The 14,239-nt window shown below is 41.9% G+C and overlaps 1 protein-coding gene across 6 annotated transcripts in view; it reads right to left on the reverse strand.

Annotated features, from left to right (window-relative positions):
* AUTS2 (activator of transcription and developmental regulator AUTS2) overlaps positions 1-14,239 on the reverse strand; it is a 968,366-nt gene that overhangs the window by 577,123 nt on the left and 377,004 nt on the right. The window lies entirely within an intron of this gene.

Raw genomic sequence — 14,239 nt, forward strand, 5'->3', positions numbered from 1 at the left:
CCATCATTTCTCATATCTAGGTTCAAATTCACCTCTGCACAAAGCCTATGAACCACTGACATCCTCAAAATAGAGCTTGAGTGGGACTTAAGTGGGATTTACACAATGCAGTAGTCATATGTACGGCCTTGAATTTCACCCCAATGAAGTTGCAAGTTATTTAGTGTACTTCCCTTCTGAACTGTTATTCTATTTAAGGAAATATACCATTATGAATGAAAATGTCAAACACTAAAATATACAGTATGGATTCACCCTTATTGATCGAATTTTCTAAGTGTCATCTCCAGCCTTGTGCCACAAAATAATGGCACAATTGCCACCAATGTATTTAGTGTGATCTTCACTGACACTAAATTTTTATTGGTCTGGATTGTAACCCAAGATGAGTTCTGTGCTTATACGGGCACATGAATAGTTTTACTATATATAAATAAATATTTTCACACACACACAGATATGTAGCACATGATCAGAAACTCAGCTGTTCACAGAAACACAAATAATCATTACACAATAATAGAATACTTAATACCCCAAACCTCCACTGCTTGGACATTAGTTATACAGCAGAAAAATCACCACCTCATTTCATACACCCCAAAGTTCAACTAACAGTCAACGGCCAAAATTTTCAAGGCGGGCTGCCTAAACTTAGGCTTCATAATGCACATTTAAAGCACCTAGGAAAAGTAGCCTGATTCACAGAAGGGCAGAACACCCAAATATTCTGCTAAAATGGGAGTGGCAGGTGCTCAGGCCACTTTTAGGGCTTTATCCCACAAGGTGCTGGGTGCTCTGGTTTTGATTCAGCAAAACACTTCAGTACATACTTAATTTTAAATATGTTTTAAGTTAAGCACATATTTATGTTCTTTGCTGGATCAGGGTGGAGTGCCCAGCACTTTGCAGGATCAAGCTCTAATTTTAGAAGCCTGAATATGGACCTAGGAGTCTAAGCTTAAAATACCGAAGTGTTAGCCTATGGTTATTATTGCAAGATAAACATAATAGGTAGGTGCAAGATACAAATTTCTGACTAGATCAGTTTTTAGAACACCTTAGAGTTCTGGGGTGTCAGATGCAGTACAGCTACAGGCAGTAATTGAGAGAAGGACCAACTGCAAAATTCAGATATGAGCTCAGGTATTGTTCCTTGCTGCCTATCCTCCCCTCACCGTGTTGGAAAGCAGTAGGGACTGGGCGTTGTAATACTGGGCATTCAAATTTATCCTAATCATGAGTTCAATTGTCCAATGTATGTGAAAGTGCATAAGATGTCATAACATATAATACAAATGTTGATGGAACATGTATGAAAAGGAGACAGAATGAATTAGCCTAAGCAAAAGGTGCTTTGATATGATTCAAGGACTATGTTAAAATCACAGTTGGTTAAAAAAAACAGAAGATGTGGAACCAGAAATTAATGAACCAAAATTGGTGCCTCAGATATTAGGCCTAACTGGTGGACAAAATAATGAGGCTATTCCACCCATCACTCCCTTTTTGGGTCCTTAAAGAGACTTGGTGGGGGAGAACAGATGGAGGCTACTGGAAAGAGCTTCACCATCCTGGCTGCCACCCCCTCCATTTTCTGGGACCCTAAGCCTTCATCATCCTGCTCTGAGGGATGTCCTGTCTGGACTGGGCCAGAGAGAAATATCCAGATGACATGACTACCCCATCAGCTCGAACTGACTCCCAACCATCCCCTGCCATGAAACAGGATCGGACTAACAGCAGCAACAACAAACAGCAGCTCCAGCTCATCTCAACTAACAACTTCTTTTTTCCCCAAAAAAGTGTTATTACAGGCTTTGATACTATAACAGAGCATCAAACAACTGGGGAGCTTTCCTTCCAAAACACACTCTAGCTAAAGGAAGAAGGAACAAGGGATGTTGTTAAAACGAAAGCCTCACTTAATATTTTTGGCACCTTAGAGACTAACCAGTTTATTTGAGCATGAGCTTTCGTGAGCTACAGCTCACTTCATCGGATGCATCCGATGAAGTGAGCTGTAGCTCACGAAAGCTCATGCTCAAATAAACTGGTTAGTCTCTAAGGTGCCACAAGTACTCCTTTTCTTTTTTCTTTTTACGAATACAGACTAACACGGCTGTTACTCTGAAACCTGTCACTTAATATTTTATCTTTCAAATGCTTTAACTGTTTTTCCTTCTTTTTTTATCTTTAATACAAGGTTTAAAAGATTTTTAATAGTGTTTGCCATGCTATTGAGCAGGCTGAGGTCTCTGTATACAAAACTTCAGACATTGCTTAACACTGTTTAATTTTGGACAGAGACTGGGTTATGTTAACACATTTGGCCCATTTATTCCATCTAAATTAATACAACAGAGTTTAGTTAAAATCCTGCTCTAATAGAGTTGTTCCTCTCTTTTCAGAGAAAGACAGCAGCCCAGCGGCAAGGCCAAAGGACAACTAAAAGACCCACTTCAGGGAAATATATAGGATCAGAGACCCAAAGGCTAAGGGAGTTCATATCAGAGGCATGGTTAGTTACTCAGGAGCAAGAGAAAAGGGACCATCTGTCTCTTACATTATCCCTTCAACCTGCCCACCGGCTAAACAGCAGTGTTAGAGTCATACAGGCAGCTGTGTATATTATACAACTGCTCACCTGGTTTGTCAGGTTAACAGAACTGTTTTCAGTGGGAAGCAGCTACAGGAAGAAGAGCAGGAAAGAGGGAGGAGGAAGGAAATCAATAGGAAATGACAGTTTAAAAATAAGAAGGAATCACTGTGAACTTCCAAGTGGCATAGTTAGAAAAAAATATTTTGAATCCTTCTCAAGAAACACCCACTCTTTCCTCTTCAGCAGAATGTGCTGCATATTTGGAATACTTTCTACTATGACTATATAGCAACATCATAAATGCACTGAATGATGCACAGCTAAGGAGTACACAGACAAGCAGCTAGGAATACGGGAGACTGGATGGCTCATGCAGATACATGGGTCCTGATTCTTCTCTCATATGGATGTAAATCCATGGAACTTCCATGGAGATCAGTATGGTTTTAACCTTTCAGACAGCAGTAGAGGTGATAGCGGCAAGACTGGTACATTTCATTAACTGGACTCTAAGGCTGCTCTTATCAGACCATTACTCATGATAAGAGGACATTTTTAAAAAAAATGAGAAAGGATGCAAAATCAGTGTGTTGCTCCTGTCTCTTATTGTATAAGCAGATAAACTCATGGCCTCCATAAAGATTATCAACCAATGGCAACTAATCACCCTAGAATTCTAGGATCTCACCATTCTTTCTACCTGTTCAGGTTCATTGCGTGGCTAGGCAGGTGGAAAACCAGGAGTAATGTTCACTGTGCCAAGATAGGATTGTTTTACTGTAACCTCATCTTCCATTCCTTCCTGCCCTGTTCCTCCCACCCATGAAGGCGGATTGTTTTGTCTACCTGTTGCAAGCAAAACGCTAAGTTATTTGAGGCAGCAACTCTCTGTGAGTAAGTGTCTGTACAGCACACAGAATGGGGCCCTGATTCTGATTGGGGCTTGTCATAAATATAAAGGGAAGGGTAACCACCTTTCTGTATACAGAACTATAAAATCCCACCTGGCCAGAGGCAAAACCCCTTCACCTGTAAAGAGTTTAGAAGCTAAGATAACCTTGCTGGCACCTGACCAAAATGACCAATGAGGAGACAAGATACTTTCAAAGCTGGGGGGGGCGGGGCGGGGAACAAAGGGTCTGTCTGTCTGTGTGATGCTTTTGCCGGGAACAGATCAGGAATGCTCTTAAGAACTCCTGTAAAAAGTTAGTAAGCAATCTAGCTAGAAATGCGTTAGATTTCCTTTTGTTAATGGCTGGTAAAATAGCTGTGCTGAATGGAATGTATATTCCTGTTTTTGTGTCTTTTTGTAACTTAAGGTTTTGCCTAGAGGGATTCTCTATGTTTTGAATCTGATTACCCTGTAAGGTATTTACCATCCTGATTTTAAAGAGGTGATTCTTTTACTTTTTCTTCAATTAAAATTCTTCTTTTAAGAACCTGATTGCTTTTTCATTGTTCTTAAGATCCAAGGGTTTGGGTCTGTGTTCACCTATGCAAATTGGCGAGGACTTTTATCAAGCCTTCCCAAGGGAAAGGGGGTGTAGGGATTGGGGGGATATTTTTGGGGGGAAGACATCTCCAAGTGGGCTCTTTCCCTGTTCTTTAACACACTTGGTGGTGGCAGCATAGGGTTCAAGGACAAGGCAAAGTTTGTACCTTGAGGAAGTTTTTAACCTAAGCTGGTAAGAATAAGCTTAGAGGGTCTTTCATGCAGGTCCCCACATCCGTACCCTAGAGTTCAGAGTGGAGAAGGAACCTTGACAGGGCTCTTAGGATATGTCTGCACTAAGATAAAAAAAAAAGCATGGCACGGAGTCTCAGGGCCTGGGTGAGCTGACTTGGGCTTGCCAGGCTGAGGCTGTGTGGCTAAAAATTGCAGTGTAGACATAGGGGCTTTGAGATCCTTCTCCCCTCATGGCTTCTCAGCGTTCTGGCTCCAGCCCGAGCCTCAACATTTACACTGTAATTTTATAGCCCCACAAACCTGATCCCCGTGAGCCTGAGTCAGCTGACCGGCCCAGCTGTAGACCTTTTATTGCAGTGTAGATGTGCCCCTAGCAACCAGTGCAATACCGATAATAAATAATAATTCAAAGTTGGTGTCATCATATACTGGAGCAGACCAGTGCTAATAAAATTGGCAATGGTTTTCAACCTTGGTAGAAAATGGTGAGTGGTTAATGGTGCCAATGGTTAACTTTCCTTTAGCTCTGTTCTATTTATTTTAGCCTTGCCCCAAAACTTTTCCTCTTGGCAATGACACAGTAAATGGGAAAATGTTGGCTGCAACACTTCAACACATTACCTTGTTGGTGCATATTTTTACTTTAATAGCAATTTTGTGACCTATATGTTAGTATCTGGTGATACACCTTGAAAGAGCAACAGGAATTAATCCAGCAAAACATTTTTGCACTGCTTAATCTTAAACACACGAGTAGACCAATTGATTTAAATTTCAGTTTAAAATTAAGCACCACTGTTTTTTTCCTGGATCAGCACCTTGCAGGATTAAACCTACACACTAATAGTTACCATGCACAACTCCCCCAACCCAACCCAATGTTTGACAACAGGGATTATACATCTTTTGGCCTCTTTTTAAGAGAACTCACTGTTTTCATTTCTAATTTCACTTGGTCTTGCCCACAGCCAGTGAGCTCCCTCAGTCTATCAATATCAGATTGCTTCAACTCTTACGACTGAGTATTTCCTTGTAAGCAACAAGTCAAGCATACAATCTGTGGATGGGATGAGGATGGGGACTTTGGGCAGTTTTCTTCATCCATCCACAGAAGACCATGGCATTGTATATACTTCATATAGGGGGACTGGAGTTAGTCTCCCAAAGTTGATAACCTCACAATCCTGACAGGGAGTCTACATAAGCGGAGCTGATGTTCTCAATTAAAGCTCCTAGCAAAGCCTCTATTCCTATCAAGATCCAACATTGAATTGGCACCCTAGTTGGTGTTCTGAGTAAAAGAACTCAAGCAGAAGGGTCTGATTGTTCCTCTGTGGTAGTCAAGAGGAGGAGTTTTGTCAATGACTTTATTCACGAAAGTACTTGGCCCCCGATGTGCTTGAATAATAACCTTCCCCTCAAACTTTGTCCCTCAAGGTCAGGACGTTCAGCACATTGCTGGTCAGCATCTGGAACCTTGCAGTATTGATGCCTGTGATGGCAGACACGGAAGAATACTTCAATCTTCAGCTCTGTCAAACTGGCATATTTCATCACCCCTAACTTCACACGATAACAACCCCAAATAAATATTCATATAAATATAAACCCATCAAGTTCCAAAAATGGGAAAATACCAGTATGGGTGATTTTGGTTACTGGAAGGGGACATTTCTACTCCACACAACACAGTCCTTTAAAAGGACATGTTTTGCAAGAAGCCCATTTCATAGTTTAAACCCGTATGATTTTTTATATATAAAAGGAGAGTTTTGCCATGTCAAGGAACAGCCCAAGAGTCAGCCACAGTAGCAGGAAGAAGAGCTTTATGAGTCTTATTTGAACACAGTTTATAAATAACCAAGCACCAAAATGACTGCTCTTTTCAAATGGCTAAATCAAGGACATCATTCAATCCTATGCATCCACAAACATATCTAAATCTCAAAGGGAAATCTGTTCAATTAGTCAAAACCTGCAAAGTCACCTTCCTTAAAAGCAACTGTCCCGAGGCTTCATCCACAGTATAGTGGGCAAGATGAACTGTCCTAACATCCAATTCTTTCTATACAAATAATAAGGAAGAAAATGTTTCTCAGGCTCTTTCTGGCTGATTGAACTAATTTACTGTGAAATGGGCAACAGACTATCTTTAGATAAATGCTAATCATGACGTTAGTGCTTTCTTCAGCGTGGCTGCTATTGTAACGCTGAAAGAGAAGGTCAACAGCTAATAAACCTAGTTAACAAGCCATTCTGAACTTCACTTTAGTTTAACACTCTTCACAGTTGCAGTCATTAAATCCATAGGCTATTAGGCCCTGCCCTCCTGTTTTCTCTATGAGCTAAAACAAACTTTCAATGTAGTCATTAATTGAATTAGCAGAGTCTAATCCAATTTGATGAAGCCTAGGTTGACACAGATAATAGCCAGGATGCCTATGAGCGAATTTTCCCTTTTCAGACATCTTTGAGAAGAACTGCCGGGCCAAGAGAAGGAGATTGCTTTGGTTATCAGTTCACCAAGCGTAACACGAATGGTGCGACTCTGGTATATATCCTTAATGTTATATCTCAACTCAAGAGGTGTCAGAGAGCGTGTGTCAGCGATTACAAGGTAGAGGTTGGCAGGATGGAAAGGAGCTCAGAACACTTTTAGCCGAAGGCACTACTTAGGCTTACTACTGGTACACCCTGGCAGCCAAGGGTCTGAAAATATTTAACTAACATTAAACCTCACAACACTCATTTGAGGTAGGTTAAGTATTATCCTCATTTACACACACGGGAAGTGAGGTGCAAAGCTGGACAGACCAGCCCAGGAGCCTTGGCTCCCCATTCCCTGCTTTAGCCAGAAAATACAGCACTAGCAGTTCTTCATCTGATGTGAAAATAATGCATCACCTAAAACTGTGGTACGCAGACCATCCTCTTCCAAGCAGGAGACACACGATGCAATGCTACACTGGTTCTTAGATTTTCCTGTGTAAAGTTAATTTTAAAAGGGCAACAAGTTAATCAAGTTGTAAACAGTTGCAAAAAAAAGAAAAAAAAGAAGGTCTATATTTAAAACCGTGGTGATGGTTATGCAAAGGATGTCATACAATCAGTCCTATGTGCTCAATCCAACTAATTAACAGCTATAGGCAATGTGTAATGGAGGCAAGGGGAGGCTAAGCCTCCCCAAACTTCTCACTGCCAGGGGGGAGCAGCAGTGGATTTGGGGCCCCCTGAAAAATCTCCCCCGGCCACAGCCCTGGGACTGGAGGAGCTTTTAGCTCCCCACCACGGCCTTGGAACCACGATGGTGGCACAGAGCTTTTATGGTCTCGGGGGGGGAGGGGGGGAGGAGCAAGCGGGGGGCAGGGCCTCAGGGGGAGGGGCTCCAGGCTCAGCTCTTGCTTCCCTCCCCCCCATGGCCCCAACCAAGCTCTCAGCTCCCCTCCTCCCCACCCCAGCTGGGGTACGCTGCTGAGAGCGGCATGTGGGGTTGTGGCCTTGGCCGGAAGAGGCGGGCACCGGGTGCTAGTCTTCCCAAGGGGAAGCTTCACCCGCGCCCCCATGCTAACAGCTCAAACTGTCAACATACATAATGAACTGCTTGCAAAAACTCCACAGGCCCTGTCTTGCTAGCATTTATGCACATAAGTAACTATTAATTTGGCATTCGCTTCATACTCTCATAGGACTACCCAGTGGCTTAAGTATTTGCAGGATCAGGTCCCTATATGAAGGTGAAACAATGTTTCATTTGTTGTGAGAATTACATGAGCCTGGAGAGTTCTCTGTCAATTGGGATTTTGTTTTCCTATATATTTTACAAATGCTGGATGCTGTTGTGTGGGTGAATAAATTGTCAGATGTTCAATGAGATGTGCACAGTCTGTTAGATGTGCGCTAAAACAGTTTAGGATTTAGATTGCTACTTCATGCAGTTAATATGCTGCAGTGTTTGTCTGAAATGTCTTGCATAAAATGATTCTTCTCCAACCTCCTAGGCCTTTTCTATGCTAGGAAAAGCTTTCCTGTATTTTCCCAGTGTTACTACCACTGGTTTAACTCCAACAGCAGGAGCAAAGTGTGTGTGTGTGAGGGAGGGGGGTGCTCTTCTGTCTGGGGCGCCAGGAGCTGCTAGTGTTTAGTGCTGTGTACCTAAATTTTAATCCACTTAATCATAGAATCATAGAATCACAGAGTTGGAAGGGACCTCTAGAGGCCATCTAGTCCAACCCCCTGCCCAGAGCAGGACCAATCCCAACTAAATCATCCCAGCCAGGGCTTTGTCAAGCCTGACCTTAAAAACATCTAAGGAAGGGATTCCACCACCTCCCTAGGTAACGCATTCCAGTGTTTCACCACCCTCCTGGTGAAAAAGTTTTTCCTAATATCCAACCTAAACCTCCCCCATTGCAACTTGAGACCATTACTCCTTGTCCTGTCATCTGCTATCACTGAGAATAGTATAGATCCATCCTCTTTGGATCCAGATTTCTTTTGGCCCAATCCTCCAATTTGTGTAGGTCCCTCTGTATCCTATCCCTACCCTCCAGCATATCTACACATTTTCATGCCCTGCATCTTTTTTTTTTCTCTCTCTCTCTCTCTCTCTTGTTGGTATGTGGAAGACTCACAGAAACAAGGGAAACTGACTCTACACAGGGTCCTATTAAATGAACAGTAAGAAAAAACCAGCAATTTTATTCCTACTCACTTTCAGTTATGTTACTTGTAAAAATAGAAAATATGTTTTCAGACCATGTGTCATTTTTAAGATGAAAGTATTCACTGAGGCTTTGCTCTGTTAGGAGATTTTAATTTTTTTTTAAATTTATTCATTCTCCTCCATTTTTGTGGTTGGGGTGTGTGGTTGGTGTTATATAGAGATATATATCTATTACCTATTTATTATGCTTATTTCAGATCAAGCATACAATTAAAATTAGAATGCCATTTTCAGTTTAAAACCCTTTAAGAAAATCAAGCTTGGCCACAAAGTTCTCCACTCATCTGAGGAGACTCCTTGTTGGGGATTCAATACTCAGAAGAATCGAAGGAACATTCTACAAGGGACAGGAGGATGGTATGCTGCCTTCCAAGAACCAAGAGACAAGACAGCCCTCCATGATTAGATAGCCTTTTTAAGCCAATGGGCAAGGATCCATTGGTGATGGTTATTTTGGCATTAATAACACTGCATTTTGTGGGATATCTCAGATAACAGATGACTTCACACAACTCGGAAGTGTGCTGAAGAAGAGGAATCCAAGAAATCTTCTCTGGGATCCTTTCTGACCCAAAAGGGAAGGAAGACAGAAAGCAAAACATTCTGGAAGTGAACTGCTGGCTAGTAAGTGTGGAGGAGATTGTTTTGTGGAACACTGGACCCTCTTCTGTGGGGCGAGAGGGCTGTATAGCTTGATGGCCCTCTGTCTCTATAGAAGAGAAACCCATCTCCCCTGGGACAGGCTGGCTAGAGCAGTCAGGAGGATGTTACACTACCAACAATAGAGGAGGGTAAAAAGAGGGAGTGTGATGGGACATCTGTCCCACACTGGCAGAAATGGGGTTAAAAGCAGCCCTAGGGAGGCTGCGCAAGAGGCAGCCCATCACAGAAGGGCTTATAAGAGCAGCCAATCAGGGCTGGGCTAGCCCATATAAGAAGGGCTGCAGAACAGAGCAGGGAAGTCCCTCCCTGGAGCTTGAGAAGGGAGGAGGACTGGCTGCCTTGCAGGCGGAGGGCAGCAAGCACCCTGGGCAGCTAAAGGCAGCGCTTGGCAGGCTGCAGAGATCTGGCTGAAGCCTGGATGCAAGGCCAAGGAGGGTGCTGCTGGAGCCATGTGGGAAGTGGCTAGACTGTGGACTGCCATTTGCCATTGAAGGGAGTGGCTAGACAGTAGATTGCAGGTTCCCCCCCCCAAGGAGCGGGGAACATGGAGGGCACAGCTGGAGGGCAATGGCACTGAAAAGGATGCTGTGGTCTTGGGAGCAACTTGAGTCCAGGAACAGAGGTGACAACAGGCGAGACACCACCAGAAGAGGGTGCGGCGCTAATTCCCCAGACAGCCAGCAGGTGGCACCGCAGTGGTGAGTCACGTCCCTCACAGGGAAGATATGAACAGTTTAGCATACAATTCTGATGCTGAGAACAAAATTAAGAAAGGAGCCAAAAACCATGAAGAGAAGAAATTATTTAACTGCCTACACATCAATACTAGGACCCTCGGTAAGAAACAAGAGGAATTGGTCATTTATGATCACACATTTGATCAAGTTGGTATTATTGAAACCAATGGGATGATTTGCATAATTGGAATGTTAAAATCAATGGTTATAACCAATTTAGGAAGGATCAAGTGGGCAAAACATTATCCATTTTTGAGTCACTGATAACTCAGAAGAAAATTATCCTGCAATCATATGGATCAATATTTTAACATTGAAATGATAAGATGGGGTATTAGATAGTGTCTGCTGCAGACCTCCATATCACACTAGGGAACAGGATGACCAGCTACTTAGGCACCTATATGTTATGAGTAGGGGGGAAAAGCTACATGATCATTGGGCACTTCACTTTGAGTCACACATGCTGGAGGTCTCGTGCTGCCATTACTAAAACATCCTTGGAATTTGATTTTCAGTAAGTCTTGGAACACTGGAAAAGTCCCAAAAGACTGGAAAAAAGCTGATGATGTGAGAATATTGTAAAAGGATAAACAGAATGACTTGGGCAATTATAGGCCTGCTTATGAGACACTGACCCTGGGCAAAATAAGGGAGTGGCAGAGACAGGATTCAATACAGAATTAAAGGAGGGAGGATGTCAATCAACATGGGTTTATGGATAATAGATTCTGTCAAACCAACTTGATTTTTTTGGCATGCGATTACAAATTTGGTTCACATTGCCCGGGTCTACACTGGCGGGGGGAGGGGGGGAAATCTACCTAAGATATGCAACTTCAGCTATGAAAATAGCGTAGCTGAAGTCGACCTCTCTTAGGTTGACTTACCTTGCGTTCTCACAGCGCGGGGTCGACTGCCACTGCTCCCCCGTCGACTCCGCTTCAGCCTCTCGCCACAGTGGAGTACAGGAGTCGATGGCAGAGCGATCGGGGATTGATTTATCACATCTACACTAGACGCGATAAATCGATCCCTGATAGATCGATCACTACCCGCCAATCCGGTGGGTAGTGTAGACGTACCCATAGGCTGATGCAGGTTAGTGTTGATTGAACATACTTTGACTTGGAACCACACATTTTAATAAAATAATTAGAATATAAAATTAACATGGCACACAATACATGGATTAAAGCTGGCTAACTGGCAGGTCTCTAAATATAACTGCAAATGGGGAATCGTCATTGAGCAGGTGTCTCTCTAATGCGGTCCCGCAAGAATTGTGTTTTGGCCCTATGCTATTTAACATCTTTATCCATGACCATGGAAAAAAAACAAAATCATCACTGATAAAAGTTTGCAGATGACAGAAAAATTGGGGGAGTGATAAATACGAAGAGCACAGGTCATTGAGCAATCTGGATATCTTGGTAAGCTGGGCGCAATCAGACAATGTGTATTTTAATACGGCTAAATATAAATGTGTACATCTAGGAACAAACAATGTAATGCTTTAAAAGCTGATAATGTGCCTCTACATAATTGTCCTATGATTGATACATTTATAGCACCTCCCTATGAAGCCAGTTGACAGCTGGGAAGCTTTAGAGCAACATGCCACAACATTCTGTTTGCAGTTTCGTTGTACTTTGATGTAATAAGTGTTGACCTGAATTCACTAAACATGTGTGTCAATTTGCCACCCAGTTTGGTTTAGTTTAATGCATTTCTTTTGCATTAAAAAATGCATTAAACCATAAGTCAGTTAGTTGTTTTACAAGCCTGAGGTACATGGTTATCCTTCCAGCTATCTTCTGAATTGCATCTTTACATTTTTCCGATGTGTACCAGGAATCATTTTCATCAGTAAAATGAAACTCTCAAGAACTCCAACAGGAAAAGCCACTGGTGTTGGTAGTTGGTGAAGCATTCCTAAATGTATTATGGTCTGTGTTTATAGGACCTGTCTAGCCAGTTAATGGGTTCTTGAATGATTTTCTTCGATTTTTACTAAAAGCAGTTTATAACCTCTGCTCTAGTCACTTATGTTCCTCTTAAATCATTCTGTAAATATAATGCAAAGCGAAGAAAGGGAGAAAGACAAAGTTTTCCAATCTGGGTTGCTGCTGTCTTTTTATTTTTAAAAACCCTTAAGGATCTGTAGTCTCCCCGTTGTCATAGAAATAGAATGTGGTGACCTCAATATGGTGCAGCACTAATGCACGATGCCCAGATGGATTCAGCCCAAAGCTGTATTCTCTGATGGAGTCCCTTTTGCCAGGCTCATTATTTCATTTGGATCCTAAAAAGTGCAATGAACTTCCAATCCTCTAACACTTCCCTTAGTAAATAAATGTACTTGTAGGAAAGAGAAAAAAGGCACAATTCTACAGGGTGCTAACGATCCTGAAATCCCATTGAAGTCACTGGAATTGAAGGGTGCTCAGCACTTCACAGGATCGGGCCCACAGAGAGGATTATAGATAGTAGTATGTCCCTATATATCAAAATCTTGCACTATGTCGATTATTTTTTCGTGTACAGAATATCAGTCAATACTACAGCCATTTGGAATAAGCTCTGATATTCACCCATCAGGCAACTTAATGGCAACGTTTTCCTGATTTGCTACCTATCCTTCCTATTAAAAAAAGCACAGCTTTATTTTGTTTTTGGCTGCTGCTAGTTTTTGTTTTCTTCCCCCCTTCTAAAAGTTAATACATTAGAGTCAGAATCTGGCAAATATCACTGACTGTGGTAACAGCCCTTTCATATATGAATGTTTGACTGCTTTCCATGTAAAATAGGTGATTAAGTTAATCAGAAATTGACTACTACTACAAATACCTTTTGAATGAGGTCAAATTAAGATGAAAGTCCTTGCTCTTTTTGTCTTTCAGCAACAAAGACTGTAACCAGGGCTACTAAACCTGTCATTAATGTCACTGTGCAGATTAAATGTCATTAAAGGCAATTTGTCACTTACATACACACTTATCTCTATCTAGTAATTAGCAAAAGGTCAGAGAGATAAACCTGTGTGTTTTAATCTACAATAAATTTTCAGCTGCAAGAAATGGCAAAATATATTATGTCTGTTTGCAGTATTCAATTTAAAAAAAAAAAAAACCTATGTACATCATAAAACCAAGAAAAAAAGAATGGTTTATTTTAAAGAACTAATTAGTACCAGGGTCAAATCTGTCACCTTCACTCATATTGAGTAAAGCCGTACTCCGTAAACAGTCTGATTTCAGTGATTCTACTTGTGGATTAAGACAATATTCAAAGAATAAAAGAATAAATGGACACAAATCAGATGTCAAGAATTATAACATTCATAAACCAGTCAGAGAACACTTCAATCTCTCTGGTCATGCAATCAGAGACATGAAGGTCGCTATCTTACAACAAAAAAACTTCAAATCCAGACTCCAGCGAGAAACTGCTGAATTGGAATTCATTTGCAAATTGGATACTATTAATTTAGGCTTAAGTAGAGACTGGGAGTGGCTAAGTCATTATGCAAGGTAGCCTATTTCCCCTTGTTTTTTCCTACCCCCCCCCCCCCCGACGTTCTGGTTAAACTTGGATTTATGCTGGAAATGGCCCACCTTGATTGTCATGCACATTGTGGGGAGAGTGGTCAGTTTGGATGAGCTATTGCCAGCAGGAGAGTGAGTTTGGGGGGGGGGGAATGAGAAAACCTGGATTTGTGCTGGAAATGGCCCATCTTGATTATCATGCACATTGTAGGGAGAGTGGTCACTTTGGATAAGCTATCACCAGCAGGAGAGTGAGTTTGTGTGTGTGTGTGTGTGTTT

Source organism: Natator depressus, chromosome 17 (genome assembly GCF_965152275.1).
Source record: "Natator depressus isolate rNatDep1 chromosome 17, rNatDep2.hap1, whole genome shotgun sequence".
In the NCBI taxonomy this organism is placed as follows: Eukaryota; Metazoa; Chordata; order Testudines; family Cheloniidae; genus Natator; species Natator depressus.